The following is a 7,360-nucleotide window of genomic DNA, read 5'->3' as shown; positions in this document are numbered from 1 at the left end:
GGTATCTCGGATAATCTATCACACGAGAACACTGATCTAACCCCCGCCTAATCACATGAACAATACTTAATACATAATGGCTCTCAAAGGCTAGATTAAATCCATTCCTACAATCCCACAGAAGGGTAAAAGATCTTTTTACCCCTTCCTGACCCAAAAGTCCAAATGTTGACCAAAACCCAAAAACTCAACTCTCCGGATTACGTTGCGCGTACCGAATCTGTACGCTGGGCATACCCGGCGAGTTCACAGAATCGGGGAACACGACCCCTTACGCTGCGCGTACTGGGATTATGCCCCGCGTAACTCCCAGTTTCAAACTCCTTTTGATTTTTGGTCTTAAAAGTTTAAGACACACGTCCAACTTTCAGATCTGACTGTCCCTAAGCCTCTTAATCCATAAATTCGGTGACTTTAAGCCTTTGCATGGCTATAAAAGTCACCAACACCCAAATCATTCCATTTCCAACACTTAAAATCCCGTAACTCAAGCATGGCTCCATAATAATGACCAAGTTGGGATTTTTATGGATCTACAACACATATATCACTGAAATGGGACAGATCTAGGTCCATGGAGTCCTTTATGATCATAAAGTCTCCACCTATGGGTCTTTAACCCTAGAAATGGACCATGCAACACCAAACCAAAATAAGGAGGAAAGTTCTGAGCTTTTTACCTTAAATGAAGCTCCTCCCAATGAAGAACTCAGATCCAAACTTGAACTTCAAACCCTAGCCTCCACAAGCTCCTCTCCTTCTTCTTCACTAACACACAAATGCACTTTTAGCTTAGAACACTCACACACCTGCTTTAGGATGAAGGAAATGCTCTCTTAGGGTTTCACTCTCTGAAATGGTGGCTGAGGATAAGGCCTTAGCATTCCTTTTATAGTGCACAAGCCACAATTTAGGGTTTGCATCTGGGCCCGCTACCCCCAGCGTACTTAGGTGAGTCCGCGTCCAACTTAAGTGCATGAGTACGCGCAACGTACACTCCAGTACGCCCAACGTACTCATTTGCATCACTTTCCACTCATGGGCTGATTTTGACAACTTGACAAAAGAGAAGGGTTAATAGTTGTGCCTGAATTTCGGGATGTTACACCCCCTCTCACTTTAGTATCAGAGCATAAATAACCTGGATAATAAGATTAGATTATCTAGGACTAGAAACTGCAACTTATATAAAAAGATCTTTAGTCCTTAATGATAACAATAAAATTAAGTGTAATTTTGATAAATATCATCAACATAATTTTAATTCCGCCGACCCTTGTTTAAATACAATTATAGACCTACTTATTAATATAACATATAATCTAGAAAATAAAATTGAAAATTTTCAAAATACTTTAGCTTTACTTTATAAAGACATTAATACTTTAGATAAAAAATTGGATTATATTAAAGATCAAAATAAAACTATACTAGATAAAATAATTTCATACAAAATCGAAGATTGTTTAAAGAAACTATAAATAGTTTAGTAGAAAAAATAGAAAAACAAACATATCCAGAAAAAGAATTAAGTGAGATAATAGAAGATATTAAAATATTAACAGAACAAATACAATCATTGTCACTAAAACCAACAGGATTTTAAAAAATAACAAGAAAACCTATTAAAACAGAAAAAACACAACCTTTCAGTTTTGGTATAACAACAAAAGATTAATGGCAGAATCATCTCGAAAAAGTTTAAGCATAAATCCTAAAAATATTATAAGTAGAATAGCAAGTAAACGTGAAGAAGATGATGCTAATTTAGAATAATTAATTGATCCTATCACACCCCAAAACCTAGAATGGCGGAATATGTTATGGGGTGGACGACGTCATGTACAGTATCATAACAATGCATAATAGTAAAAACAAGCAACAACATCCATTTCATTAATATAGTAATTATAATACAAGCATGTTCTGTACAGTTTGTTAGACACCAAAAAGTATAATCAAAATAAAGAGGAGTTTTGTATGCACTCCGTCTTCTCAAAAGTTGCACCTGTACCTGTCAACTGACGACCTGAAAATACAAGTTATTTTGAAAACGAGTATCAGCATAAAGCTGGTGAGTTCATAAGAATTTAGTGTCATTGCTTGTATAAAAGTGTTTACAATTGTATAACATGAAAGATGTTATCAAGTTTGAAAATAGTGTGAATCTCTAGAAAATCCTATAGTTTCCAGTAAAAGTATTCTTCTACCAAGACTTGGTTACTTGTAGGTTTGATCCTTTGAGTGTGTAAAAGTTTTCCCAATTAGACTTTCAATTATAAAAATATAGTTTGGACTTCATTTAGACAAAGTAAATGAGAAAATAATGTATTATTCCAACAGTGATACTGCCGATTAGATAGTAATTAACCGCAGATTCTAGGTAGCGATATGTATTTAATACACCTCAGGGAGTCTACTTTACCTTTAATTCATAATTTGTTAATTTAGGGTTCCGAATGTGAATCTGTGTGTAACCAGGCAGATAGGCGATTGAATGTATCATGACCCTCCAGGCCATACGTAGTGTGGTAGCATGTTATCATCCATGGGCCTAGTCGGCTCGGACTGTAGCTAGCAGTCGGGATGTGTGAGTGTCCGCCCTGTATAGATCTATACATGTAGAGTCCGCTCTCCCTCCAGGAGACTAAGGTTACACAGCGAAGGCACAGCAAACTGCCGTATAGAGGAATAATGTATCACATTCTGTTTTAGTATGTTCTCTTGTATTAGTGTATAGTGTGCTTCTCGGTATAATGTATTTAGTGTTCTTTTGTATAGTATATAGTATTCTTCTTGTATAGTACTTAACATGTAGAGACTCATAATAGTACTAACCGTGGTAAGTATCATAGTAATGGTAGTGAGGAGTGGTAAACCTTAACTATACCTATTATAGTTAATTGCCATGTTACAGTCATTCTTGGATACTCAAAAGTATTGAACTGAGTGAGAATATTCATATCCAACACAAATACATACAATATATAACTAAGAATTCAACGACAGTCGGACAAATAACAATATACCGTAAGACCCCAATCAAACAAGAACAGGAACTAAGGCGAGCTATCAGTCCTACGTCCTTCAAGTCTTACTTATATAAATATATTGGTGTGGATATATTTTAAAAACATAAGAAGTTTAAAAGAGTTTGAAAATATTTTTATAACAAACTAACATGAAAATCGGTTTGATAAACATTAAAAGCAGTTTTGATGGCAAAGCGGTTAAAAGTATAGAAATCCTTTTTGATTGTAAGTTATAAATCACATGTGATTGATACTATAAATTGTTGGATTCAACTTGTATTCCCCCCCCCCCCCCTAAAAGCATTTAAAAAACATTTGAAAGGTTAATTAAGGGGTATGAACTCACCTCCAGTGAGTGGAGTGGATGGGATGCCGGGTAGGATGCTAGGTGTCAAGTGAGGACTTGAACACTCCCATGGATCCTATGTAACATATAGTGGCACATGATGGTGTCTAATTAGTCATTTTATCACCAATTTAGCAAGTAAAGACCCTTTAGTGCATGAAAACACTTTGGTACAAGTGCAAGGAGTGCTAGGGGTTGCTTTCATAGAGTGTATGGCCTCACTATGGAATTTACACCTCAAGTGACTATCCTAACATGAGTTTGTGGTTAAGGGACCACCTCCCCCATGAGTTTATGGCCTTAAACTCATGGGAATGGTGAGTTTGTGTGTTTAAAGGTCTCTTGCATCACTAGAAAGGGCTCTAAGGTCAAAACAAAGGTCTTGGGAAGTGATTAGGGTTCAAAAGGGTGCTCCCTTGGAGTTTGCGGTCCTTGGACCACTCCTTGGGAGTTTACGGTCGTAAAAACTAGGGTTTACGACCGTAAACCCTTGGGCACAACATTTCCTTTGTATTTTGTGGTTCTAGGCTCATTCGTACAAGTTTCTAGTCCATTATACATGCTAAGGAAGGAGTTAGGGACACCAAAACACCCTTTATGGTGTTTACGGTTTTGGTGTTTACGGGTCATGGATATTCATGGACCGTAAACACATGTGTTACTCCCCTAAAGGCATGATTTTGGGTTTCTAGTTTCATGCATGCAAGTTTCTAAGTCAAAGATGAACATTAGAAGGGTTTTGGAGGGATTTGGGGGCTTCAAAACCCCCTTATGGGAGTTCACGGTTTTGGGAGATGTTCCCCAACCGTAAACTCGAGTTTGTAAGGTATTTGGGTGATTAAAGCCCGAATTTGCATGGATACAAAGCTAAACAACATGCTAGGAAGGATTACTTACGGTTTTGGAGCTTGAATGAGGTGTTTCTTGGCTAAAACCCACTTGTAGAGAGAGAGTAGAGAGAGAAAGCTTATAGGAGTGAGAAAAGGTTCAAGTTGAAGCCACTCAACCCTTATATAGGGCTTGAGTTGGCGGCCAGGTGGGGATCCACCTAATACCGACGTTAAACGGAGTTTAAAAATTTTACCCGATTAAATGGTCGTAACTCGGCTTAGTCGTAAAGTAAAATTTTCTCCAAATAATTTCGAGGGCGTTACACGTGTTTTTATTTCGTTTCAACACTTATGAAATAAAATATAGTAAAACATTAATTTATTTGCCTAACCCAAATGTTAACGAAAATAATAATAAAAATTATTTTATTAGCGAAAATGGGTTACAGTGACGGAATAAATTTCGGGTTGTCACATCATCCCCCCGTTAGAGGAAATTTCATCCCGAAATTTAGAATTTAAGTAGCTAAGTTATTACAATACAACTAAGCAAAGAGATGAGGATATTTGAGTTTCATTTGACCCTCGCGCTCCCAAGTGAACTCCAGTCCTCGCTTGGTGTTCCAACGAACCTTCACAATTGGGATGCGGCTTTGTTTCGTTCGTTTGACCTCCCAGTCCATAACTCCACAGGTTCATCCACGAAGTTGAGGCTCTCGTCGATCTCGATCTCATCTATTGGAATTACAAGTGTCTCGTCAGATAGGCACTTTTTCAAGTTCGAGACGTGGAAGGTAGGGTGTATGTTACTGAGTTCACGGGGTAGATTGAGTTTGTAGGCTACAGGGCCGATTCTAGCGAGAATCTCGAAAGGCCCTATGTACCGTGGATTCCGTTTTCCACGCTTTCCAAAGTGTATCGTGCCCTTCCAGGGTGAGACTTTTAAAAGGACTCGGTCTCCTACCTGGAATTCCAAAGGTTTTCTTCGTTTGTCTGCGTAGCTTTTTTGTCAATCTCTAGCGGCTTTTAATCGTTCGCGAATCTATACAATCTTCTCGATCGTTTCTCGAATGATTTCCGGACCCGGGAGAGCACTGTCAAGAACTCGTCCTTTAGCTAGTTAAGTGTCACTCACCTCAGCCCAGCACAGGGGGGATCTGCACTTTCGGCCATAGAGGGCTTCGAATGGAGTTGCCTTGATGCTCGTGTGATAACTCTTGTTGTAGGAAAACTTGACAAGGGGTAAGTGGGTATCCCATGCCTTACCAAAGTCGATCACACAGGCTCGCAACATATCTTCTAGGGTTTGGATAGTCCTCTCACTTTGTCTGTCGGTCTGAGGATGGTAGGTTGTACTCATGTTCAGCCTCGTCCCTAGGGCGTTTTGCCGTGATTGCCAAAATCTTGAAGTAAACCTACTATCTCTATCGGAGATAATAGATATGGGAACACCATGCAGTCGTACAATTTCCTTAATGTATGTTCTTGTAAGTTTCTCCATCTTATCAGTTTCCTTGATGGGTAAGAAGTGCGCGGACTTGGTCAATCTGTCGACGATGACCCATATGGTATCAAGCTCACCTGTTGTCTTCGGTAGCTTGGTTATGAAATCCATAGTGATCCGCTCCCACTTCCATTCAGGTATCTCCGGTTATTGAAATGGACCTGATGGCTTCTGGTATTCGACCTTGACCTTGACGCAAGTAAGGCATTTGCTCACGAAGGTAACAATCTCTACTTTCATGTTAGGCCACCAGTATGACTTTTTGAGGTCCAGATACATCTTATCTGAACCTGGGTGAACGGAATATCGGGTGTTGTGTGCTTCCTTCATGACCAAGTCTCTGAAGCCACCTTGTCGCGGTGTCTAGGTTCGGTCCATGCGATATAAGGCTCGGTCACCCTTGACCTCCAAGTTCTTATCCATTCATCGTAGGGATTCTCCCACTACATTCTCAGCTTTTAAAGCTTCGAGCTGAGCCTCCTTAATCTGCGCGGATAGATGCGAATGGATAGTCATTGTTAATGACTTGACTCTTCGACCGGAATATTCCTTTCGACTTAGGGCGTCTGCTACTACATTGGCTTTTCCCGGGTGATAACGAATCTCACAGTCATAATCATTGAGTAGCTCGACCCACCGTCGTTGCCTCATATTGAGCTCATTCTGGTTCAGTATGTGTTGGAGGCTTTTGTGGTCAGTGTATATCGTCCTCTTCGTACCATACATGTAGTGTCTCTAGATCTTTAGAGCGAATACAACCGCTCCTAATTCGAGGTCGTGTGTGGTGTAGTTAACATCATGTGTCTTTAGCTGTCTAGAGGCATAGGTGATGACCTTACCTCGTTGCATCAGGACACAACCGAGTCCCTGATTGGACGCATCGCAGTATACTACAAAATCATCTGTCCCCTCGGGGAGGGACAGTATTGGTGCGGTGCATAAGGATCGTTTCTCTCCCCAGTTAAAGATCACACCTTTCTGGGTCAATGTGGTACGGGGTTTCGCGATCCTAGAGAAGTTCTGAATGAATCTGCGATAGTAGCCAGCGAGGCCTAGAAATTGACGAATTTCTGTAGGCATCTTCGGTGCTGACCAGTTCTCAATAGCTTTAATCTTGGATGGGTCCACATGGATTCCTTCCTCGCTAACCACGTGTCTTAAGAATTCAACTCTTCGGATCCAAAATTCGCACTTAGAGAACTTCGCATATAACTTCTTTGATCGTAGGGTTTCTAAGACTCGTCGTAGATGATCATTATGCTCCTCCTTACTCCGAGAGTAGACAAGTATGTCATCAATGAAGACGATGACGAACTGATCCAAGTAAGGACGACACACCTTATTCATTAAATCCATGAATAGTGTGGGTGCGTTGGTCAGTCCGAAGGGCATCACTATGAACTCGTAGTGTCCGTAACGAGTTCAGAAAGTTGTTTTTGGAACATCCTCCTCAAGCACTTGTAATTGATGATACTCGGACCTTAGATCAATCTTGGAAAAGTAACTCGCCCCTTGCAGTTGGTCGAATAGGTCGTCTATGCGAGGAAGAGGGTAGCGATTTTTGACCGTGAGTTTGTTGAGCTCCCTATAGTCGATGCACATACGGAACGATCCGTCTTTCTTCTTTACGAACAAGACCGGCGCTCCC

This window comes from Lactuca serriola, chromosome 6, assembly GCF_051521515.1.
Source record: "Lactuca serriola cultivar US96UC23 chromosome 6, Lser_US96UC23_V15, whole genome shotgun sequence".
NCBI lineage: Eukaryota > Viridiplantae > Streptophyta > Magnoliopsida > Asterales > Asteraceae > Lactuca > Lactuca serriola.
Note: the sequence above shows the minus strand (reverse complement) of the source record.